The following is a 26,446-nucleotide window of genomic DNA, read 5'->3' as shown; positions in this document are numbered from 1 at the left end:
TACAAACAAAGAAATAATGATCTGTTATTATAAATCAAATCCAACAAGAAGAGGATATCTAAAAAGAATGAACCAGTTTTGGAAAGAGCAACATCCAGACTCAGAAATAATGGAACAGAGGCAACCAGATCAATGTTGATTTTTAATATGAAGTAAAGTATTCACAAAAGCAGAATTTGAAGAACTGCAAAGGTCTACTCAGGGCAAAGAATTGAAGCCTTACCAGAAGTAGCTCAGACTGTATAGACAAATTAAGGGATGTCGGCAGTAGAGGAAACTGATGTAACTTTTGAATAGTTTTCATTCCCAAACCAGGCATTCCTCCCCCCCCCCCCCCAGAAAGAACAAAGTCCTCTAACTTGAAAAAAAAACACAACTATTCTCAATCCATATCACTGTTAAGAAGGAGGACTCATAAACAAGATTTAAAACCTCCTAGATCACAACTTGCTTTGAATAACTTGTTTTCTCTCAACTGCTCTGCTTAGTCTACTTCTTTACATTTTGTTACCCAGAGAGATGAGTAGAAAGACAAGTTGCATAGCACAGAGAAAAGGGAAGAGAGAGCAGTCATAAATATTGGCAACCATCTTTTGTGCAATCTTTTAGTGGGTGATTGTGTAGAAGCATTATCTGTTGTCTCTCAATCACCATCTATCTCTGGATGGCACAGCAGGATTTCCCAACTTTATGCTGTCAAAGGAATAATTCAGTCCAGCAAATAAGATTTGGCGCCTCCTTCCATGAACAGGGCCATAAATTGCAATGCCTAAAAGGAGCAGCAATCATTGTTTTCTCCCTCGCTTTCCAGCACTAGAGGGCCTATCATATTTCCCAGCTAGACACAATAAGATTAAAAGAATGGGATTTCTTCTTGGCAAGAATCTTATCTGATTGTACAGATTCTTATACAGACAGAATGAGAATGAGAGTAAGATAAGTGACATTACATTTGTCTTATTGCTTGCAGAAACAATTGCTACCTTCGTCCAATATTCCGTTCTTCTTTCTTTTAAAAGAAAGAAGCCCTGGACAAATAATGCTTTGCCCACCTTCCCTTTCTCTCTTTGGAATAGTCTACCTGCATGCCAACCCTAGCTTTTGAGACACAGCAGAGATTAAGATGGACTTTGTTCTCAAGGATTGATGGAAACAAAAGGTAGCTATGGTTTGGAGAGTAACTATTATCTCAATTTGCTGTCCTGGACTCTTTCAATGTAAGAGTAAGCTAATTTGGCTCCACCTGTGTAGAAACTAGAGCATTTACTGCCCATCAGTTCCCCCTGTTTATTACAGCTCTTTGTCTCAAGAACAGGTTATATCAGAATATTCTGATCAAGAATTCAAATGAGGCACAGGAAGAAGAAGAAACTGCTCCTTCAGTTTTCTGTCTCCCAAAAAGGGAGAGTAAGGCGGGCACTACTTAAGCTGTTGCCTCCTTTAGCCAGAGGGAGTATGGTACAGAACAGCGGAAGAAATAGTGGCTGCCTTGAGTCTCACACTTTCTTGCCTTTTCTCCAAGGTGCCTAGGTCGGGGAAAAGGCGGGGGGACAGATTCCGAGTGTCTCCCTCCCTCGGGATCTCCTCCTCCTCTTTTCATTACTATTTTCCTTTCTTTCTTCGGCAGCAGGAAAGAAAAGGTTTCGTTTACTTCCTCCCGCTCTCCCCCCCCCGCCCCTCCGCGTTCACCACAAAAGTGGCGGCGCTTAGCTTTCTTTTCTTTCAAGCACATAATCGCCGTTGTAGTTCCGACGGCCGCGTTTATTTGCACAGCTTTTCCCGTCCCTCCCCATCCCCCCCAAAGCGGGTTCCGAGCTCGGCTGCTGCTACCAGTTGCAGAACCTGACGGCAGCCCTTGCCTGTCATTACACGGCGGCTGGTCACGGGGCCGTCTGCAGCTTCCCCTTTTCTCAGCTCCTATGCAAATAAAGGAAGAGCTGGGGCTGACGCCAGGCTTGGACGGGGGAGGCGACGAGAGGCGGGACCCGCTGGGGCTTAGCGGTAGCAACGGGGAGGGTGAGGAGGAGAGACGGAGACGCTGCCGGCTTCAGTGCGTGAGCCGAACTGGAGAGGGAAAGAGCTGGTGCTGTCCACGGGCTGCTGGTGCTGAATCTGGGATTCCCGCTCTGTCCTCTTGTCTTCGCCTGCGCCGCGAGGCTATCTCTCCCCCCCTTCTTTCACATCCCTCACACAAAAGCAACTTGGCAAAGGAGCTTATCGGACGTCAAGGAGATTCTCTGCCCTACTGAACAAGGAAATTTCTTCGGAGTTTATCCCGGACTTGGGTTTCTTTCACCCACCCACCTTTGCAACGTTTTACGTTTTGATATTTTTATTTGCTACACTTAAAAGAGACGTTGGTAATAATAAGGTGCAATCTTTCCACAAGGGGAAAAAAAAACAAAAGGGACAGAACGCTTCCCCCCACCCACTCCTCCTTCCTTCCTTCGTGGGTTTTATTGACTTCAATCAGGTAAGGAAGAAACTGGACTTGAAATGCATTTCTTCTTTTTGGTTCAAAGGACTATTTCAGGTGAAGCAAACAAAGTTTGGCGATAGCACAATGGAAAAGAGAAAGTTATAAACTGGTTAATTCTCAGATCAAGTCAGTACAGCCCAGGGGATGAGGAATTATTTCAGTGATTTTTGAAGGAGGTTAATGAACATTTGTAAACAAGAGATGGATTTAGGTTGAAGTGAAAGCCCTGGTGAAGTGTGAGAGGGTCACTCAGTGGCAGATATTTTTCCCCCCCACATGCACACTTTTAGACGTGATCGTAGGCTTTTAAAAATGTCATTTTGTTATATACAAATATTGGAAGTAACAAGAAGCCTGGATTAATTCTTTGATGGATATTAATGAAAAGGTCTGGAAATTCTAATGAAAACATTTGGGGGTGAATGCATTTCCATTTTCCTGGAAAAAGAGAAAGGAGCATGTAAATTCAATTGGGGAAACAATGAGCAAAGCAAGAATTAAAAAGGGGATGCAAAATAAATGCCTGATTCACCACCACCCCTCCTTATGTGTGTATCTTCTTATGACAGAAACAGGGGAGTTCTGGGGTTTTAGGGGTTTTGAACAACATACATTGTGATTTCTATACTGCAAACAAAGATATTTCAATACAAAACTTACACCATTCAGTTTTATTAAGGGCTTCACCCTATAATCCTCAAGGTCAGCCTAAGGATGGGAACTTGTGATTTGTTTGTTCTGCAATATTGATTGGTCAGTGTCAGGCCTTCCTTCAGGCAAGAAGATGATGCAGATATGAACTTCCAATTCTGTAATACAGTTAGAAGGTAACTGAGGACAGCTGGAACTGAGACGGCTGAAAGAGCTTATGTTTTTATACCTCACAGTTCTTTATTCATAGCTTTGTCCCCAAAGAAAGCTAGTTTATGTGAGTTTCCAGGCTTCTTTCTGCACAAGCTGGAGTATTTTCTATATGATTTTAATGTTTTCCCAAGAGTGAAGATTTTATAGCTAATGTGGAGGCAGATGACTAAATTGAACAGAAAAGCAAATTAACTTCTCAGCCATTACTGCATCACATTGTAGGTTATTTGGTAATCTTCGCCCATACACATGATACTAAAACCATTTCTATATTCCCCTCTGCCTAATTCAGCTTAAAACAATAACAAAAACTGTTTGTATTGGAAAGAATGGGGGGAAAATTAGTTGCAATTTGTTCCAAAGCAATGTGAAAGTTCTTTGTTTTGTTTTTGTCAGTTTTACTTTAATGTTCTGTGTTAAAGTTGATATATGCTGCTAGTACCAAACATCTGCTAAAATAATAGTTTCAAGGTTGTCAGCAATTCTGAAACAGCAGGAAGGAAGATTAACAGCTGCTTAATTCAGTGAAGAAAAGTTTTGGTGATAAATCCTTGAGTTATGTTTATACTGAAATTTCAGCTTGGAAAAAATACGTATTAGCATAATAGCATAATAACTTACATACAAACATACATACATAGATAGATACATACATACTACATAGGTATGTGCAATGTGCAGATGGATTCTTATTCAGACCTGAAAACAGGCATATTTCCAACTTTCTGTGCTTTTTCAGGTGAAAGCAACAATATTGAAATATCCTTTTTTCTATATTTGCTTATGAAAAACAGTATGAACACACACACAGACACACAGACAGACAGACAGACAGAAAGACACCCAAACAGACATACAGACACACAGACACACAGAGACATAAGATAATATATACTCTCTCTGACTCTCTCTGACTCTCTCTCTCTCTCTATATATATATCCTCTTGCAGTACCTGTACATACATGTAGAGGGCTCAAGCTTATAAGCATGTTTTTCAGTGATTATTATCATGCAGATTAAATGTTTTGTTACTGTAGGTTAAAAAATACAATTGTTCTCGAATATGCCTTCTAATTTATATTTTTATAAGTTCCAGAAAATATATGATATGACCTATAAAGTTATAGGTGCTGCAATAAGACATTGTAGCATAATTCTAAATATAATTGCTCAGAAATTAGTTCAGCTAAGTTCATTGAAGCTTTTTATTTTCCTGTGAAAGAAAGTATAGGCTGTAATATGGAAGTGTCTGGAAAAAGGAAAAGTGAAGTTTGTTCTTTGGTTTTTGCTGGTAATTTACTGATAAGACAAAATGGTTGCCCACAATAGTCTAATTAATCAGATAGTTAGAATAGATTTCTTGAGCAAGTCTTTCCTACATTCTAGTTTAAACCTTCTTTTTTTTGAGTTGCTACTTATCAACACAATGCAGCTCAAAAGGTATGAAGGAGGAGTTCCAGAAATTATTTTGAAAAGTACATATTTGTACACCTGTAGTACCTTATCATCCTAATTACTGAAGTCTTTCTCTTGCTCTACATTTATCACTGTTGAATCTAGCATTACAAAAATATGTGAATTTGGTTTTGAAATATCTTTATTGTTTCCACTTACAAAGATTGTCCATTTAAAAAAAAAACAGTAACCTCTGTGGTAATAAATTATTATTTGAAGTAATAATATTTGAGAGTAATACACTAAAAATTTGTCATCCTTTAATATTGCTCATTATCCTGCATAACTGAAATCATGACCAGCTTTGATTTTTAATTTAAATAAATGTATTCAGACAATTTGAAAAAAATAAGAAAAAGAGCTAAGTGTAGTTTTCTTACATTTGAAAATAATACTAGTATTATATTGTATTGTATATTGAATGGAGGTCTAATTAATTTTATAACTTTTGAAGGTAAGTTTGATGTGTTTGTTATCAACTATTTAGAATTATTTCTGCCTAAATAAACATATTATATGTGAAACTTCTTCAGGTGTTTACCTGAATTCATGAGGACTCTTGCTGTGTAGGAATATGGATTTTAACAGATTAGATCCAAATTTCACCATGTTTTTCCATTTACCCATTAGTTATAAACTCCTTTATGTTGAACAAAATAGAAAAAAAAGAAAGAAAGAAGCAGGGAGGGAGAGAGGGAGAAGAAGGAAGGAAGGAAGGAAGGAAGGAAGGAAGGAAGGAAGGAAGGAAGGAAGGAAGGAAGGAAGGAAGGACTTATTGCATGACTGAAGATTCTGCTTTAATAAGGATTGTTTTGCATACATTCACATGAATTTATTCAACACATTAACCTAAAGTAAAGTGAATTTAAGTTCATGATTCAGGCAGATCATTAAATAATTCTAACAATCTTTCACTTATTCCTACTATTTTAGGATTCAGAGCCACTGAGATGTTAAGAGTTGGTGAATTTGTGTATTGTGTATGCAATAGCTTTATATTAATTGTCTCCAAATCGCTAAGACCAATAACAAACCATAAGGTGATTACATAGGCTGGATTATGATTAGTTTTTGTTGTATACACTTGTTATTTGGACCAAGTTACTATTTGGTTTTGTTGTTATTGCACCATTACTCCAAGTAGATCACAATGACAACAATGGTTACATCCCTTGCTATTTCATTAACTCAATCGCCCTGTGAGGCAAATTTGACCAAGAGAGCATGGTGTTGCTCAGTAGCTATTTTATCATAAATATTCAGAAAACAAATTCTGATTGTAATGGGATATAACTGAAAATTTGCTTAATTTAATAGCGAATTGTTATCACAATGCCAATACAGCAGGAGCAAATCAAGTAGCTAAGGTTCTACCATACATAATTGTCTAAAAGATGACTGACTACATTTTTCAGTCAAGCATATGTTAAATCTTGTATCAGATTTGAGTGCAGCTATAAGCTGTTTCAATGTTAAGAATCAATTGTTCCCTTGGAATTTCAAGTTATAAAAAGGCCATATTGTAGTACACAATGAAAAATGCTCAAAACAGCATCATATTCATAGCTATAATAAGAGGCATTCAGAAGTGATGCCAAGAGAGAATACAATATATGGCCTGTCTTTTTTAGAATTTGAAAAAAGATGCAAACATATTTCTATAATAGATTATGTTGTCCTGTTAGAGAAATTGAAGATCTGTTTCTTATTGTTCCTTATTGTATCATTCTAAATACCTTAAGTAATCAAAACAAATTACTTGGTCAGTACAACAGTATTATGATATCTGGGTACATAGGTCATTATAGTAATGACACCAAATATAAATGACATTTTATCTTAGCATTATCAAATGTTTTCCTTTTCAATAGTTATTCATAGCTGCCAGTTATAAGTTCTTTACTTGTAAAATGATCAATAGCAGTAAATACCAGTTTTGAAGGAATTTCCAGTTAAGAGACTGTGTGGATGAAAGAATTATTAACCATTGTTCATCCATCCTGGGCTTGTAATCTGGATCTACATGTGGTTGTAAAACAGAGAAAGGAATATGATTTAATATGTTTATCAGCCTGATATGTTGCATATATTATATTATTAGGAATTCTGATGTCTACATTAGCAGAGGAATGCCATTTTTGGTATTAAATAATTTCTATGACCTTTTACTTTTCAAAGTAACATTTGCAATTGGATTTCATAATATAGCAATAGCAGTGGACTTATATACCGCTTCATAGGCCTTTCAGGCCTCTCTAAGCGGTTTACAGAGAGTCAGCATATTGCCCCCAACAATCTGGGTCCTCATTTTACCCACCTCGGAAGGATGGAAGGCTGAGTCAACCCTGAGCCGGTGAGATTTGAACCGCTGACCTGCTGATCTAGCAGTAGCCTGCAGTGCTGCATTTAACCACTGCGCCACCTTGGCTCTTGTAATTGTTTACCTAGAATGTTTGAATGCTACAAAAAGTTATTTAGTGAATACTGATCATTTTGTTATTTTTATTATTGTTATTTGTAGTATTCTAGTAATGCCAGATTCAAATGGGTAATAGCACAAAGTGTGAGAAGCATGAAACACAGCTACCAAAACTGATTTCCAGAATTGAGTTAAATACATGGTTGAAGACAGTGGTGGGTTTCAAAAATTGTTCGAACCTACTCTGTGGGTGTGGCCTCCTTTGTGGGAGTGGCTTGCCACCCATGTGACCGGATGGGAGTGGCTTGCCGCCCATGTGACTGGATATGAAGATGCCGACGACACTTGTCAGAACCACCTTAAATTACCTCACACACAGCAGTGGCATGCATAAGAATATGATGTAAACTTGTTTTTTTAAAGGCATCTTTAACACACACAATGTTCTAATTGCACCACAAACACAGTAGTTATCCTTACCTTTCACAGAGGCACTGAGTTTTATAAATATGAGCATGATAGTGTAGAATAATCATATCCAAGGACCAGTGGTGGGTTTCAAAAATTTTTGGAACCTCTTCTGTAAGTGTGGCCTGCTTTCCGGGTCCACTGGTGGAACATCTTCTAATCGGTTCAGTAGATTTGATGAACCAGTTCTACCAAATAGGTGCAAACTGGTAGGAACCTCTGGTTGAAGAGTTAGAAAAGAGAATGGTAAATAAATTCTAATCTTGAAAAGTATATATAATTACATTGATATCCACATGAAATATTAACATAATATACATTTTAGAATTCAATTTTAAAAATACACATCCAAAAAATAGCTGTTAAAATATAGTATTTCATACTTAATTATCATAGTTAAATTCTGAACTAAATCAGAATGTAGCAAACTGGTTTACAAATAACTAGAAGATTTTGTCAATGGGATTAAAAAGACTTGCTTGATAAATTCCCTTGGATTCATGGTTTATGTGGTTGACAGAATTGGCATGGTATAACAGTATTTGCTTCCCTAGCTTCTCTGTGGATGAGGAAATCTCTTCCTAGTTTATCCTTTTTGCAAAAATATCATACAAGATGGGATATGATTCTTCCCCCAGTCTTCTAACACATAAAAATACTCAAAGGAGAAGGAATAATAAAAATTATACATTAGATTGGCTAAAAGGCTAAGCTACCTGCAAGATTTCTTTCTGTGAGATGTAAAACATAGTTTGACACTATGATAATTAAGTATGTTTGTGCATATTTTAAGTTGTCTTGTTCAAGCCAGAACTCCCTTATACATGCATAGGACTATTTAAAATAAGATATGCTATCCACAGTGTACTTGTTTGCTATGGACTGGTATTTTTTGCTTTACGGTTTCTGCATAATCATAATTAGGTTGCTCCATGACCCATGTCTGAGGTATATATATATATATGATGTATGCATAGCATTCCTATGCACCCAAGCTTTCTTTCTATGGAGTTAGTATAGTGGCTAGATGGAGTTACAGTATCCATTGTCAGAATGAGCTTTCTTCCCCAGTGAAGTTAATGAATGCTTATAAGTAACTAATTTTATCAAATTTATTGTCTGGATTCACATACAGCCTTCTTTCATCTTTTGTCATAAAAACCTTCTTTAGTATTTATGATTGAGTGGTCCTAAATACAAGAAGAACCAGCTGAGTACAAAATAATATGTTTACCTTAGCAATTGTAATCAATGCATTTTGTTTCTCAGAAAAGTTGAAGATAATGATTATAATCATATAAGTACTGGGAAATCCTTGCCTGTTCATGACAGTCAGTCAAGTAATTGGAAGTTAAAAGTGGAAAGATTCAACACACACGCACACACACACACACACACACACACACACACAGTGTAAATTAAGAACATTGTTGAAATAAAAGGGCTTTAATTCTGTAAGAGTGGTGAGTGACTGGTTGTATATGAAGCTTCTATTTCATTTAGTCTGCATCATCATTCGGCATATTGTGATGTTTTGAAAATATTGTTTGGCATTTATCTGCTCTAAAATGTCAGCTAGATAATGGCATGCCTAGGCTTGCAATTTTAATGACCTACCCTGAGTTGATAAGAGAAAAACATGAAAGTAGAATTTGTTATAAAAATAAAGCTAAATTAAACATGGACTGGATAGATTTGTAAATCGGTTATTCTTACCATACCTTCTAAAGGGACCTCAAACAGCTTGGGGAAAAGTGCTTACTTCAAGGAGCTCTCTTGCAAAACAATAAAAATAAAATTGAACTGGATACTAAAGAAGCTGTCCCTAAAGAAGAATTATATTATTAATGGTCAAGATGGACCACTGGTTTTTCAAGATTAACAATTAACCAATGGAACAGCCTGTCTTAAGAAGCTGTGGGTGCTTCAACCCTGGAGGTTTTTAAGAAGAGAATAGACAGTCACTTGTCTCAAATTGCATAGGATCTCCTGCTTGAGAAGGCGGTTGAACTACAAGACCTTTAGGTCAATTCCAGTTCTATTCTAATTGATCAGAAATGCAACCACATTCTTTCAATTTTTCTTCCCTTTACCATTCCACGCCCTCCCCAACATTTTGTTTCATATTGCAAAACACATTTAATTCACTAAGCCAGTATGCAGAGAATACACTTTTAATATAATGAATGTAATTAATTATGAAATTTCACTGTTATTTGATCCCTTGAAAATAGCTATTTAACAGAAATAGAAGTGAATAAAGATGAGATATAATTTGTTAAAGTTCTAAAAGAGAGAGAGAGAAATACTCCTGAAGTATTAATAATACTTCGAATGGATTATTATGGAGAACCAGTGGTGGGTTTCAAAAATTTTTAGAACCCCTTCTGTATGTGTGGCCTGCTTTGTGAGAGTGGCTTGCCGGCCATGTGACTGGGTGGGAGTGGCATGCCAGCCATGTGACTGAATGGGAGTGGCTTGGCAGTCATGTGACTTGGTGGGCATGGCCAATTTGTAAAATGTGGTGAAACTCACTTAACAATGCTCTTGCTTAGCAACCAAAATGTTGGCTCAGAAACTCTGGCATTTGAAGCACACAAGTCTTAAAGCTGTCAAGTTACACCTCTTCTATAGAAGAGGTTAGAAGTAGCAGGAACCCACCCCTGTGGAGAAAGGATATTACAGATATAGAAACTCCTCTGAAACTGAAAAATTACAAAAGATAATGGACCTTTTTATTGTACGAAGTGGAAAAAAGAGTGATTTTGAGTATTTTATGCATTATTTCACTTCAGGCAATCCTGGTTTTTAGAACAGGAAAAGTTCTACCCAATAGTAAGAATTGGGTATATGTCAGACACGTATGAGTTTTAGAAAAATCTTAAAACTAAATGACGTTACCAATGAAACTATAAATTTTCCTTGTTTCTGGGGAGAAAAACTATGGCAAATCTAGACAATGAAACTATAAATTTTCCTTGTTTCTGGGGAGAAAAGCTATGGCAAATCTAGACAGTATACTAAAAAGCACATGGCAACAAAAGTGCATATAGTCGAGGCTATGGTTTTCCCAGTTGCAATGTATGGCTGTGAAAGTTGGACCATAAGAAAGGCTGAGCACCAAAGAATTGAGGCCTTTGAACTATGATGCTGGAGAAGACTCCTGTGAGTCCCCTGGACTGCAAGGCGATCAATCGGTCAGTCCTAGAGGAGATCAACCCTGATTTCTCTTTAGAAGGCCAGATCCTGAAGATGAAACTCAAATACTTTGGCCACCTAATGAGAAGGAAGGACTCACTGGAGAAGAACCTAATGTTGGGAAAGATTGAGGGCAAAAAAAGAAGGGGACAACAGAGATTGAGGTGGCTGGATGGAGTCACCGAAGCAGTAGGCTTGAACCTAAATGGCTCCAGATGATGGTAGAGGACAGGAAGGCCCGGAGGAACGCTGTCCATGGGTCGTGATGGGTCAGACATGACTTTGCAACTAACAACAACAATGTTTTTATACAATAAATATCCATTAAAAAATTTCTATTCCACTTTATCTGAAAAGTGTGGTTTACCAGATTCTGAGCCTAACTGAATTTATTAATAAATATAATGATAAAAATACTTTATGCTGAGAATATTTTATAGTTAATGGTACCTATTTTAGTGTCTGTATAAGTGTTTGCCGAAAAAGGTGAATAGAAAGCTGTTTTTTTAAAAAAAACAATTCTCCACAAGAATGCACCTTTTGATTGCATGTTTGAAGTGAAAAATACATAGATGCAAATGAGATTTACATCTTTTACGGGCAAGTTCTTAAAAAGCTATGTGCAACTGAAGTTTTTTTTTTAATAGTGACATATAGATGAGAGATAAATGCTACCTCAGAAATGAAAAAAAATATATCTGTAAGCTTCTCAACAATGTGTTCCTATGGATAAGAACAGTAGGCATACATAAAAAAAAATTTCCCTTATATATTTAAAAAAGAAAAATGTTTAATGTCTTTACAGATGAAAAATGATAACCTTTCTTTCAGAACATTGAATTTGTATTTTATTTTATTTTACACTTCTCTCTTTGTTATTCAGTTTAGTCATTTTCAGTAATGAGTAGCCTATTAATTAATTTTTATTTTTCAGTTGGAAAGACAATATCCAATAAATCTCTGTGGAGTAGATCCTAGTAGATTTTGTGTTTTTGTGAAAGATGATGCAATGTTTACTCAAGAGATCAAAGTCAGACAAAACAGTAGAAACTCAGAGGGGAATAAGACAAGACAATTCTTTCTGAACTTGATGACATGACTTATACACTTAAATGGCAACCATATGTGATCAGGTGTTCTAAATTTTTCCCATATGGAAGGGGAGTGGGTATAAATAATATGTTTAAGAACAGCTGAGAAAGGATTTGTTTCTTATATAGTCATTCAAAATGAGAATGATTGAGAAATATAATCCTGTTCCTAATGCTAACAGTAACATTTTGGAACCTGAGGCAAGATTCATCTGCAGTTCTTCTTATCATAGTGGAAGCACCGAATAGGTGTAATATACCATTTGCTTTCTTCAGTTTTTGATGTTTTCGATCCAACAGTAGCACTTAGCACTTAGACTTATATACCACTTCACAGTGCTTTACAGCCCTTTCTAAGTGGTTTACAGAGTCAGCTATTGCCTTCAACAATCTGGGTTCCTCATTTTACCCACCTGGGAAGGATGCCAAGCTATTGAAATAGAGAAACACCCCCACAACATGAATAAACGTGATGATCCTTGTCTTTCAATGGGAATGATATATCATAGCTATCTTATAGTATTCATCTAAAATATGATTTTAATAGTTCATGCACTGGAATTAAAAAGTGACATCCGTATAGGCTAAGTAACCTGTGCCTTAATATATTTGTGACCTTTATATATTTTTATTTGTTCCTTTGGTATTATCTCATGCTGCAGGCTCTTAGCTAATAAATTTCCTTTGCCTAAATGACACATTTAAAACTTTAAAAAAAATCCACATCCACATATAAATATATCCACAAAGACACAGCATGATACATTCCCTTTTGTTAATTTACTTGAAACATTGGAGCTCCATGTAACTTTATTCATCAGTTTAGTGAAGAATATTGATAATGAAGTATGAAGCAGAATGTATGTTAAGTGTTACACATTTGCTTACTTGCTACAATATTGTTTCTACAGATTTTATAGACAGGAAAACTTAAAAAGTTTTGTATATTTAACTAGAATTCTGTTATACAAAAAATGGGTGGGATGATTTTAGTATACATTTCTAGAAAAGTACATTTCTGGTCCATTTAGATGAAATATCTCACCCAGAAATTTCACTTTTCTTTCAGTCCAGTGAAAGAAAGAAATAGATTCACATAGCCATTTTTACACAGAAAAAATATTCTCCCTGAAGGAAATTGCAATGATAGAGACTAATAACATGAGAAATTGCTTCAGACCTCATGTGGGAACAAACACAGCACTTCTCTTCTATTCATTACATGAGTCCCTCTTTTTTCCAAGCATTTTTCAAGCTTTAGGAAAGCTTTAAGAATCACATGGACTTTTATGATTTAGCTTCTTAAATCACACCTTTCTTTTAGCTTTCACAGAATAAAAGATATTTTATGTTTGTAGCAGGCCTGAATTAGTTCTCCTAAATAATTTTAAAGAATGAATTTACAATTAACACTTTTTGAAAAATGTGTTTTTTTTGTGTTTGTGTGTGTGTGTGTGTGTGTGTGTGTGTGTGTGTTTGTTATTTTACTACTGGTGCAAATAAGGAGCCGAGGTGGCACAGTGGTTAAATGCAGCACTGCAGGCTACTTCAGCTGACGGCAGTTCGGCTGTTCAAATCTCACCGGCTCAGGGTTGTCTCAGCCTTCTATCCTTCCAAGGTGGGTAAAATGAGGACCCGGATTGTTGTTGGGGGCAATATGCTGATTCTGTAAACCGCTTAGAGAGGGCTGAAAGCCCTATGAAGTGGTATGTAAGTCTAACTGCTATTGCTATTGCTATAAAGAAGGAAGGAAGGTTCTGTATTTTAATATTGAATTTTGTTAGATATAGAAAGTTACATATAAGAAGTTAGGTAATTTTAATAGATATAGAGAGTATATGAACATTATGTAGTACATTATTTCAATTGAACAAAAACACACAAAAAAGAATAATCCTTCATTACATCTTGTAGAAGTGTGTCAATTCGTTAACAGATAACTTTCGTGCATTTCCTCCACAGTCATTACTTATAGTTCATATTAGATTATACACTTTAAGTCAAAAATCTTTGTATATCTTACTATCAATGTACCACAATTCTCATTTGACTACAATTATTTGAACATGGTTTACCTCAAATCATTCATACTTAAAGGCACAACCACATAATGGCATTCATTAGCTATTTCAAAAAATCCTTCAATAATATTACACCTTTATAGCATCTTTTAAGTAAAAGTCAATTAATTAAGTTTCTAACCTTCCCCCCCTTTTTTTCAACTCACTGACTAAAATCAAAGTTGCTTTAGCCAATACCATAGCATGATATATTGTTAAACAATGTCCATTAACATTTCCTTGTTATTATAATTGGCTAAAAATCATTTACTATTAATGCCCCATTTCCTCTCATCAGCCCCCCCCCCCAAAAAAAAAACCTTACACCTTTATAACAAGATCTAAATGAAAATTTGTTAATAAAATTTATAGGTCTTTTTCCCAAGTCACAATTTACAATTTATATCCAAATTTCTTCTACTAAATTGTCAATACATGTATATATCATTATGCTGTATCCATTATCATTTCACTATTATTATTTATAGTTAATTAATTGTTAGCGAGTAAACATTTAATAACAATCTAAAACAATCTAGGAGTTACAAAATTCCTACTTATTAATGACCAATAATAAAAAAACCTATTTTTATTACCAAAATTCATTGTCAACCTGTATCTTTCCAGTAACAAAACAGTCTTATCTGTCTTGCCAATAGTGGAGTCAGTCTTCTTTTTATCTCCTTTATAAGGTTTTTATAGGCTTCTCTCCGCACCTTGTTGTTTGAAGGGTCTCTCAGATAATCTCCTTATCGTCCAATAGATTTTGAATTCCAGCAAAGATATTTTGGAATTTTAAGGTCTTCCTCATCTAAGTATTGACCCATGTTTCCAAAACAGAAAAGAGAAAGAAAAAGAAATAATGACTGCGACTCTAGTTTTCCAGGCCTCTCTTACTTTTATTTTAAATTGACTTGAATACAAGTTCTTTTATACTCTTCAAAGGGTTCTCTTCCCCCCTTTCTTTCTTTCTTTCTTTCTTTCTTTCTTTCTTTCTTTCTTTCTCTCTCTCTCTCTCTCTCTCTCCCTTCCTCCCTCCCTGCCAAAATAATTCTCAGAGGCACCTGTGAAAATAGTTCGTGCCCTTGGTTCTTTATCAGTTTTTGTAAACAAGTTGCAAACCCTTCAGCTGCAAACTTAGTGAAGTCAAGTAAGAAGAGTGATACGTTGTTTCAAAAAAAACCTCTGAGACACAGTTAATTTTCACCTTCTGTAGGAAACAAAGTTCTTTAGATTTCTTTAATGTGGTTTAATAACAAGTAGTAAGAAGAATTGTTAAAATAAAAAGGAAGTCAAAAAATAAAGCAACAAGAAGCAGAAGAAAAAAGAAATCAATCTGTTCACTTTAAGAGGAGAGATGAAGAATATTATGAGCATTTCAATCCACAAAAAATAGTTAGAAAGACAAAGGGAAAAAAAACTTTCCACAGCGATCCCATTAGGATTATTTTCACCGCTCAGTTCTTTTGTTTAAGGATCTAATTTGGCTTTAAAGAAATATTTCTTTGGGCAATCTTTAGCAAAATAGAAAAAATACCTCACCAGATGGACTCACTTTCTCTTTTCACTTCCTTCCTTCCGGAGCGTCCAGATTTCATCAGCTTAGAGGCTGCCTGTTTACCATGAGCTTAAAGTACTTCCCTTGGGTCTATCAGGGATTTTGCGATATCCCTGAGACCAGCAAGGCTTTGTCTTCCTGATCACCATCTATACGGGACGGTTTAAGTCTCAATGGACCCCCCCAGCGGTAAAAGCATCAACGGCGGTCTCAGGGTATCAAGACCGCATGTTGTAACATTGTGACATGGCTCCTCCCTCTCTACATTATGTAGTACATTATCATTCTGATATTTATGATTATCCTTGGCCAATCATTATCATTTTGATACTCAAGAACATCCTTGGTCAAACGACTAGTGTAAATGGTTCTCCAATGTACAAATGCAATACGATTGCATAATTGACTTTTATTGTTGTTAAAGTTTTCACAGTGTTCTATGATAAATTAAATTTAGGTAATAAAATATAATTAAAAGCTCCCAAACTGTCAATTTTATAACTCTGCGTTTGTGTGATTTAAATGCAATATTAAGATAAGTTAAACTTGAGGTAGTAAAAATGTAAGTTTATAAATCTAGAATTCTAGGCTTGCATTTCTTTCCTCTGTAAAGACGAATAAGAATTATGGCTGGGTTCCAAAATGCTACTTAAGAACACACGCTGTGAAATTTTTAAACATTTTTCTCTTTTAACAGCGTGCTTTTATGTTGTATCATGCCTTGCTTTTCAAAGTCCTCTCAATTTCAAAAGCTATTTGCAATGGAGCTGAGGGAGACTGCTCTTCAAAAACATGTATACTCGAAGGCCCCTAGAGAGTGCAGGATTAATCATATTGTTATTTGGTTACAGCCTAGAAAGGAAAATAAACTCTTATAAAAAGAGAAGTCCACTCACTGAGTTAACTTTGAAGACTTTGTTTAAAAGGTCTTTATGAAAACTTCAAAAATAAACTTCATCTGAGTTTACCTAACTTTCTGATCAGTAAGCAACCATTTTTAAGCAATCACCTTTTTCAAAAAAAAAAAAATGCAGAAAAGAGAGTCAAATGTAGACCTTTAAGTGTGGGCAGATCGGGAAATATATTCCATGAGGGAAAGATTCTACATATCAGAACGATAAACTTCTGATAGCTGGATATCTTCACAAGAGCCTCTGCATATTTTAATATCTGGCCAGATTTACTTATTTGTCAATTGTAATTACCTACTGATGGTTGACTATATTAATATAAAACCACGTAAAACAGGAAAATAAACACATTAGCCATAAATTATTTCTCAAACCCCACCCCCTCTTTCATTCTCTATATTTCTTTCCATTTTATAAAAATGGAAATGTGGCATTTTCTATAACTTCAGTGCTTCTGGGTTCCATGTAAGCACTCTAAGAGTTGAATAAATGTAAGGTGTGTGTGTGTGTGTGCGTGCATACGTGCATGTGTAGAGTGAGAGCTGCTGCCGATTCAGACTGGTTCAGGTGAACCGTTAGTTCCGACTGGCGGGTGGGCCTGTCCATATGCCCTGGTGCTATTTTGGCCATATATCTGCATGTTTTTGGAGCTGTGTGCATGGACGGAAGGCGTGCATACTCACATTTCTGCTGCTGGCCAAATCGTTTTTACATTATGTGATGCCCATCTCTGAGTGAGAGGGACATCCCAGGGACTGGCAAAATGGTTAATATATGTTTGATTACACTCATCATGATAACTGTTCTGCAATTATTAGGGTTCCTATGGAAACCATTTTAATGCCCACAAAGTACTTTGAAAATGATAAATGTGTCCCATGCCCCTTAAAAATTGCATATTATTATTTTATTCAGAAGAAGGAATAATACAGTTAAAATGCTACATTCTTCTTTAAAGAAAAGCATAGTTGCTTTCATGTTGTCAGCCTGTTGAGGTAGGCCAGGTCAGAAAACAGACACAAACAAGAATCAATGAAGTACTTTTTAAAAATTTGATATAGGCTATTGTAGCAAAATCTTGACAGCATTTTCTTTCCTTCCTCTCACATTAAGACAGAGCTAATCTGAATTTCTTTTTATTTTATTCCTGCTTTTTTACAACTATCATTGCACAGTTTCAACAAGATCAGCTCTATGGGGCACTCTAGCTTTCTAATTTGAATCTGCTTTATTTCTAAGGAGGAGACTGTAACTTTTGGATATCGATTCCTATCAAAAGTATATTTGGAAAGTTGGCCACACAGTCTAAACATACATTATTTTCATAAGAATATTTTTCCAACTGTCATTCCCAACTATCGTTTGCACCAAACACAAATATATTTGTGTTTGGTGAATATTAAGTTCGTTATCAGTTTTCATTAATATTGCATTGCTGTTGTCAAGCACATAAAGCAATGTTTGCTTATAAGAACTGAAGCGTTATTCTTTCTGAAGAGTTCTGATTTTATCCTTTAAATGAATGATCCACCAGACTCTAAACCGCAAAGAAAATGCTCTGAAGAATTAGGGGAAATTACTGCCTGAATGCAGTGAAAAGAGAAGAAAAGGAAACATTATTCATTTTTGTTCTGTATGACTGCTGTTCCCCAGGCCACACTGGGAAATTTCTAAATGGAAACTAATTCTGTGATTCATTTTGTTCTTGGTAAGGAGGCAGCCAGTGGACTAGCAGTAAGTGTGTGGGAAGCCAGATAGATGGAGAGTAAAAGCAGCAGTGGTCCACCAAGTACCCCAGAAGTTATGTGCTAGTAAAAAAAAGCTACCCATGATCTACCCAAGTATGTACATTCTCTTAGTGTATGTACAAGGTGACCAGACATCCCGCTTTTGGTGGGACAGTCCCGATTTTTAACTATTTGTCTTGTGGTGTTTTAAAAAACTCCCGATTTTACATGCAGTTGTGGATGAGCAGCCCGGTTTGGAGTTATTTATGGAGTCATGTCCCGTGGCCCGCGGTGGGTCTGCCAGCCAGCCCGATTCGGTCTTCTCCAGAGAGCGGCTCCCAATCGCTCTTCCGCCTCTAGACTATTTGCTACTTCTGGTCGGAAAAACGTTCCCAAGTACTTTTTTATATGGGCTTTTTTTTCCCCTGGCTCTTCCAGCCCAAATCACTCTCCGATCCCCACGCCCATCTCATCTGCATATGAAGGTTTCTTCTCTCGCTTTCCAACATGCCCCTTTCTCTGCTTAAACAGCTGCTTTTTGCAGAGCTTTTCCGAAAGTTTCTTCCTCCCCCTCCCTCCCCCTCGATCAATGGTGTCCCGCTTTACCAATGTTAAAATCTGGTCACCTTACGTATGTATCAAGTAATGAATGCAGTGGCTTGCTTCTGTTTAGAAGAGAAATAGTGCACTAATTCAGTAATCTTCTTCAAACATATGTGCAGTCAACAATTCAAAAAGAGGAAGTTTAGTTTTTTTGTGGCAGAATCTGGATAAGGTTTTCTTTCCCATTTTCATTTTCTTTTTTCTTACTTTTTTGTGTCCCCAAGTCATCATCAACTCCTGGAAACTGCAGTTTTCTTGATAAAGATTTTGGAACTGGTTTGCCACTGCCTTTTTCTTTAGGCTAAGAGAGTTGGGCTAAGTGGGGACTGGCTCAAGGTTACCTAGCTGGCTTTGTGCCTAAGATAAGATTAGAACTCACGGTGTCCAGATTTCCAGACTGATGTCTTACCACTACACCACAATGGCTCTTATGAATAAGGTTTTAAGGCAGTAGATCGTGAAGAAAATATTTGTGGAATGGAATTGCTTGATTTAAAAATTGAATTGTTTTTATGATTTAGAGAATGCGCATTTAGAATGGCCACCTTGCTTGAGCCATTGCACCCTGCTATATCAGTTATTTCTGTTTAAGATACAGATTCTGACCCCCCCCCCCCTCGTCCCACACCAAAATACTCCAAGACAAAGATACTTTATGGAATTTATTCACAGACAGACAGATCCTCGGCAGCAATCCAGCACAGATAAGCCCTGGCAGCAATCCAGCCTGCCAAGCTCACAGTACTGTTCATCCAACATTAGTTAATGCGTTGACTTCTGCAAAAGGGGTGTGTGCCCAAGCATTCCTTTTATAGTCTGGAGAGGAGCCTAATTACCACCAGCTGAGTGCAATTACCTCCTGTAACTGCGTAATTGTTCTTTCCACCTATTAGCTCCCCAGTGCTGGGCATCCAGGAACAACTCACTGCTGATGTCCGGATCACACTTCTTTATCTCCTCCCCACTGGTCCAAGGCTCAGGTGCTTTCTGGTGGCCAACCAGCCTCTCTGGGCCCTGCTCGGAGTCAGAACCCTATCCAGGGTCCTCCACATCCTCCAAAGCTGACTCACAGGGCCCCTTGCTGTTGGAGTCTGGTGGCAGCTCCAACGGCTCCTGCTGGGCCACAACAGATACACACCTGGGTTCTTCTATAACTTGTAATCTATAATCATGAAAACTTTCTAATTTTTATATTGAGGGTTTATATGTTTGCTATAAATTGTACAATTTGGTTCTGATTGGCAATGAGCAAACTAACCATATTTCCAGCATTTTAATGTCTGTTCTGCTTTAAGCAAAAGACTGATATATAATGAATAGAATAGAGCAGTGGTGAGTTACGGCCAGTACACTGCGGTACAGGCATACCGGTGCCTGCTGGGGGCACCAGATACCGTTTTGGTACGGTGCTTCAGAGGGCCCATCAACCCATCCATCTGCCCTCCTTACCTGTATTTGACCTAACCAGGCTATTTGTACATGCGCATGCAGCGTATGGCTCCTGCACGATGCTCTGCCAAGCAGCTGGAGCATCACAGTGTGGTAGTGCACATGCATGCACAGCGCACGTACACATGGTGGACACCTGACCCCATCGCAGCGTACCAGTTGTGACAGGATCCAGAACCCACCACTGGAATAGAGGCAGGGCAGATTTTAGTTGTTGGAATTAAAATAAGGTTTTTTTTTTAGGTCAAATAACCTGTTTCTATATCCAAAGCCTTACAAAAGTTTTTAATAGTATTCTAGCAGCTATTCGAATATGCTGAACCAATAACATATTTACTAGGGCTGAAAGTTGTGATATGTTCATCTGATGATTCAAACCAAGCCACTAAATTATGGATGTCTTTGAACTGATTGCAAGATTTTGTGGCTTTTGGAACACATGCACTTCCCTAAAATTATAAAAACAATTCAGTTTTTAAATTAATGTCACAAATTTAAATAATTGTGAAGCAAATTCCTTTCATTGATTATCAGTTTGTATCAAAAGAATTATTTGGATCTGTTTATATTGGAGCTTGGTTTAGATCCTTAAGATCCTCATTCTTTTTTTACTTCATTCAACTTAGAAATAAAACAGTAGGAATATGTCTTAATTTGCTTAGTTTGGGAAGCATTTTTATTCTAAAATGTAACTAGCATGGGTCTCTATGGATTTTTGTTTTCTACTGATGAAATTGACTACCATTATATTTTAATCAATTTCAATGTTGGATACTGATTTCCATTTTCCTTTTATTCTCTTTCCATCAGCTAATATATTTTTATTTTTTTTTAATTGGTAGGTTTGGAACTTCTGGTGTTTGAGTTTGATTTTACCCTAGAAATATCTTTCTCTCCATAAGAAAGCATTTTCTAAATCTGCTATTGGGCTCAGGAAGAAAACCCTTCCTTAAAAATCAGAAAACCAATGTGAACTTTACAAATTAATTTTTGGTACACAATACAGCAGGACCATGGCCTAGAAGCTTTTTGTTACCATTACCTAATGAAAATGGCAAAATAGATTTTGCCTTTTCCTAGGTATACATAGTTTCTGAAATATTATTGCATTGTAATAAATTACCAACCTGTTCTCTGCGAGTTATGAAACCACTTACAAACTGGTTATTTTTTGGGAGAGAGGTGTGTATGGAATACCTTTGAGACTGCTTGACTATGTGAATTGCTCAGCTTTCATAAATATCATTCTTGAGTAGCTAATTTGTGGGATTTCAGCTTCCATGCTGAAAACATTTATAGAGGTCTCCATGTACTCTAGTTAATATTTATCATTAAATAAAACATAATTGCCCATCATCCCAGATATTGCCTTCAGGATAGTTTTATTGGTTTCTTGGAGTATTTACTACAAATTTACAATATAAATTGATGTAGTAAGGTTGAAATGAAGAAATGCAACAGTATATAAATGAATGAACAGGTTTAGGGTAGCGTTTGAGATACAGAACATTTGAGATATGTGAATAAGTTTAAATTTCAGGTCAGAAAGATTACACTGTAAACAGATAACAGATTAACAGAGTTGGAAGGGGGCTTGTACTGCTGGTCATCTAGTCCAAACCCCTCCCCAAGCAGGAAACCCTACACCATCTCTGACAAATGGCAGTCCAATCTCTTCTTGAAAGCTTCCAGTGATGAAGCTTCCACAACTTCTGAAGGCAAGCTGTTCCATTGGTTAATTGTTCTCACTGTCAGAAAAAATTTCTCCTTATTTCTAGGTTGGATCTCCCCTTCATCAGTTTCCATCCATTATTCCTTGTCTAGCCTTCAGGTGCCTTGGAAAATAGCTTGACCCCTTCCCTCTGTGTCAGTCCCTCAAATATTGGAACACTGCTATCATGTCTTCCCTGATCCGCCTCTTCACTAATTAGCCATGCCCAGCTCCTGTAACTCTTTTTGAATCCTGGAAGACACGAGATACATTCTAAGAAACAAACCTAAAAATTAGAACATGTTAAATAATGGCAATAGAAATGATAAAAGGGTCTGGAAACTAAGGCAAAATGACAATAATGAAGTAGTTAGAGAAGTTTAGCCTACAAATACAGAATAAAAGAACTCTTCCAGTGGTCAAATAAATGCCACATTGGAGAAGACAACAACTTGAAATCTGTTATGCCAGAGTGAAAGACATGAGTTAATCATCTTAATTTACAAGGTAGCATATTGTTGTTGTTTTCATGTTAGGAAAAAAACATCCTAATGGCAAGAGCCAATTGAACCAATTCCCTAAAGAGGTGATGTATGCCTTCTAAAAGAGATTAGAGATTTGTTTGGATATTTTAATACTGATTCCAAGTGATGAGTCATTGACTGAAGTGAATTGCCTCAATGATTCTAGTAATCTTTTATTATCTCTAAAACTACATTTATTCTGAACTAAAACTTCTTATAATAGTGATAGAGATGATTTACTTATCTCAACACTTCATTGTGATTGCATTGATACACACACAGAGACACACACACACACACATACACAGACACACATACACACACCGTGTTTTCCCCAAAATACGACAGGGTCTTATTTTCTTTTTACTTACAAAATATGGCCTTGGGCTTATTATAGCGGAGGGCTTATTGTTTTGAGGTTGCCAGGTGGCTGCTCCCTTGCGAACTGGCTCCCGAAAAGCCGGGGACACCATGGCTCAGGGGTGAAGCAGCCATGAGGTGACCAAGCTCACAAGCAACTGCCCGGCAAACCCCCTCTCCAGCTGGGCAGAGCGCCATTCACTGACCTAGGGGGTATCCCTAAGGCGTGAAGCCACATGGTGCTCTGCCCACTCCCCAGCTCTCGCGGCTTGGCACATTAGGGATAACCCCTAGGTCAGTGCTTGGAGCTCTGCCGGGCTGGAGAAAGGGTTTGCGCGAGTGCCTGTTCCACCCCCAGCAGGCATGTCTCCTAGCCTCAACATGTCCGGGCCCAGCTCTCCCTTCAGCCGCTGCCGCCGTGCTCCAAGCATAATGTCTTCTCCAGTTCCAAACTCCCAAACCCGGCTGCCAAGTCTTCCAGCAGTGGCCACTCTAGGAGTGCGCTCTATGGTTGTGGGCTGGCTGCTGGAAGACTCTCTGTCCAGAAGACTCTCTTACAGAGTCTTCCAGCAGCCAGCCCACAACCATAGAGTGCACTCCTAGAGCAGAGGCTAGGAGGCATGCCTGCTGGGGGTGGAACAGGTGCTTATATGATTGAATTGATTAATTAAAACTTCCTGCACAGTAAAGATTATTATCAATTATCAGTGAGAAGATGGTGCTTTTTTCTTGAGTTTTCTCCCTAATTGGAGTTGCTTAAGATGTATTAGTTGGAAGAAGTTCAGGCAAAATCCCTCAGAATGTTTGGTTTCTATTTCAAATCCAAAACCAAATTTAGAGTTCAGATTTGACTGGGTTTGTCACTTCTCTGCTTCTCCCTTTCTGTCCAAATTATTTCAGACAAATATCTTTTTTTTGTGGGGGGAGGGCTAGTGTTTCAACCCTCCATTTTCCCTTTCTTTCTTTTCTTTTGCCAAAATCCAGATCTGTCTATTAATATTATTTGTACTCTCAAGATTCTTTGCCTTTTCCAAGTTTTGATTTATGACTGCGGGTTAAATGAATCTTCTTACCAGTCTTTCATCCATCTCCTGTACGCTCCTGTTCGGTGCTTTGGCTGGAAGCCAGCTTCTGTGCAGTCATGTTACTATGCTGCCGCCCCTTCTCCAATTCAGAGGATAAGTCTCCAACCTGCAAGGGACCTGTTTCCTCCCGCGGGGTCTGATGAGACTCTGCCCCTTTTTCGTCTCCCATCCAGGGTGGTTCTGATCCAAAAAAGATCTTGGCATTGGTTTGTCAGACAGAGTTCATGTGAGACTCTTAAGAGCTCACCCCACCCCACATCTCTCCAGCTGGAGAGCTTCCGATTGATTCAAGTAATGTGAAAACTTGATGGACCAAACCTATGAATTAAGTACAGATCAATATGGGCCCATTTTGTGATGACCATGGCATGTAGAAGATTGTATTTTAGAATATAAGAGGAAGAAGTTGTGAAGAAATACATATGTGAGTATATATTGTTTGTCTTATGTAATTAAGAAAAAAGAGTATAATAGATTGGAAAGTGAAGTGAAGTGAAGTTGAGGTATATATGCAAAAAAGTGAAAATGTCAGGTTAGCTAAAGCATATGCAGAATAGTTTTAGGAATTGGGTTTGTCTAATGTAGTAATGAAAAGAAGGACTAAGGGTAACATGATGGCAGTGTTCCAACATTGGAGAGACTGCCATAAAGACGGGGGGGGGGGGGGGTCAAACTATTTTCCAAAGCACAAAAAGGCAGTATAAGAAACAATGGATGGAACTAATCAAGGAGAGAAGCAACTAAGAAGAAATTTCATAACAGTGAGAATAATTAACCAGTGGAATGGCTTGCCTTCAGAAGTTATGAGTATTTCATCACTGGATGTTTTCAAGAAGTGTTTGGACAGACATTTGTTTGATATGATATAGGGTCTCTTACTTGTGCAGAATATTGGACTTGAAGACCATCAAGATCCCTTCCAACTCTGTTATTTTATTATAATGGAGGAAAAGTAAAGAAATGAAACAAAATAGAATGAAAATAGAAATTAGCAGCAGGAAGAGAAAATAAGGAGTGAAATGTCTCCTTTATGTAGAAGAAATTCTTCTGAGATTGTGAATATGGATGCATTTGGTAAATGATTAATCCAAGTTATTAATCCAAATTATTTGCATTTAAATTATTAGATTGCATTATGATAGGTGAATATGTACCTGAACTCTAATTTGTCAAAACCAGAACTATAGTGTTTGAAGGAAAAATTGAGTGTACATAAAAAAATGAGCAATTTGAGCTTTGATTGAAAGTCTACTTAAAAGGCAAAAAGTAGATGAAAAAAATTTAAGGGTTGCAAATACTGGTAGAAAAGTACTGAGTGGTACCTGGTCTATTGTTAGGAATGATCTTTTACCAAATAACTGAAAATGGCTTCTGCACATCTTGTTATATAGAAGTAAGGGCTGGATATGTCAGGAGAAACATAAAAGTAAGATCAATGAAATAGTAATGGATTGTGCTTCTTAACTAAACTAAGAAGAAATCAGGTCAAGAATACATAAGCGTGGAATGATTGCATAGTGAATACAAAACTGAATGACCTGTATAAATGAATTACATCAAGTTGGATAGTCATCTAGTATGAATGAATGGGGACTAAATTGCAAATCAAGCACATGAAAGAGTGAATTGAGAGGAAATGGAAGACTGAAAAAGCTGTGGTTGGATCGACATTAAATTTTCAAAAAGCGAGAGGTGATAATTTTAAAGGAGGAGGGAGGGAGCGAAAGAGGAAGGAAGGGAGGGAGGGAGGGAGGGAGGGAGGGAGGAAGGAAGGAAGGAAGGAAGGAAGGAAGGAAGGAAGGATAACATTCCTTAAGCTAAATGGAAAAAGAAAGGAAATAGTTGTATAAATATCAGCAACACCACGAGCTTTACACAAAGAACATCTAAACTTTGTATTCAATGCTAATATACAGTATTTGCTTTAAATTGACTGAAATCGACTTACTATTCCATTTAAGTTTAGAGCAAGAGTTTTCATTTGTAGAGTGATGCATGAAATTAAATGTCTAACCTATCATGAAATATCTGATGTTTTTGCAAACTGGTTGATCAACAGAGGAAATTATTCATATATAAAAAGTGTGCTGATTTGGTAAAATTGTATAGATATAATTAGAAGGTTCATATTATCATATTATTTTATAGATATGATTAAAAGTTTCATATATCTAATAAGAAACTGAAAATGATACAATGGATCCTGATTTATAGGACAAATATGCAATAGAATATTGATACACAGTGTAAGTCCTTTTTCTCCTGTGACAGTATTTCCAATAAATATAATAAATACTGTTTGGCATTTGACTCTTTAAAAATGTCAATTTGATTTTCTTTCATTCATGATAAAATTATGAAACATATACTCTATTTTTTTTATTTAGTCACTATCAGACATTGTAAAAATTATCTACAGCTTTATACTAGAACATAAATATATTCTTCTTTAATTTAATTAATAAAGTAAGCATTAGATGAAT

At 36.8% G+C, this 26,446-nt stretch overlaps 1 protein-coding gene across 1 annotated transcript in view; it reads left to right on the top strand.

Moving 5' to 3' along the window:
- Window positions 1–1,989: 1,989 nt before the first annotated feature.
- The window catches only part of FSTL5 (follistatin like 5), a 356,407-nt gene continuing 331,950 nt past the window's right edge, over window positions 1,990–26,446 (top strand). Inside the window, exon 1 of the mRNA XM_087724670.1 lies at window positions 1,990–2,473. The gene's annotated coding sequence lies outside the window, so the exon portion shown is untranslated. The remainder of the gene's footprint in view (window positions 2,474–26,446) is intronic.

Source organism: Thamnophis sirtalis, unplaced genomic scaffold (assembly GCF_051295495.1).
Source record: "Thamnophis sirtalis isolate CommonGarterSnake01/CBP01778 unplaced genomic scaffold, rThaSir2_p1.2 scaffold_10, whole genome shotgun sequence".
Taxonomy (NCBI): Eukaryota; Metazoa; Chordata; class Lepidosauria; order Squamata; family Natricidae; genus Thamnophis; species Thamnophis sirtalis.
The sequence above is the reverse complement of the archived record's forward strand: the minus strand, read 5'-3'. Positions and strand labels throughout refer to the sequence as shown.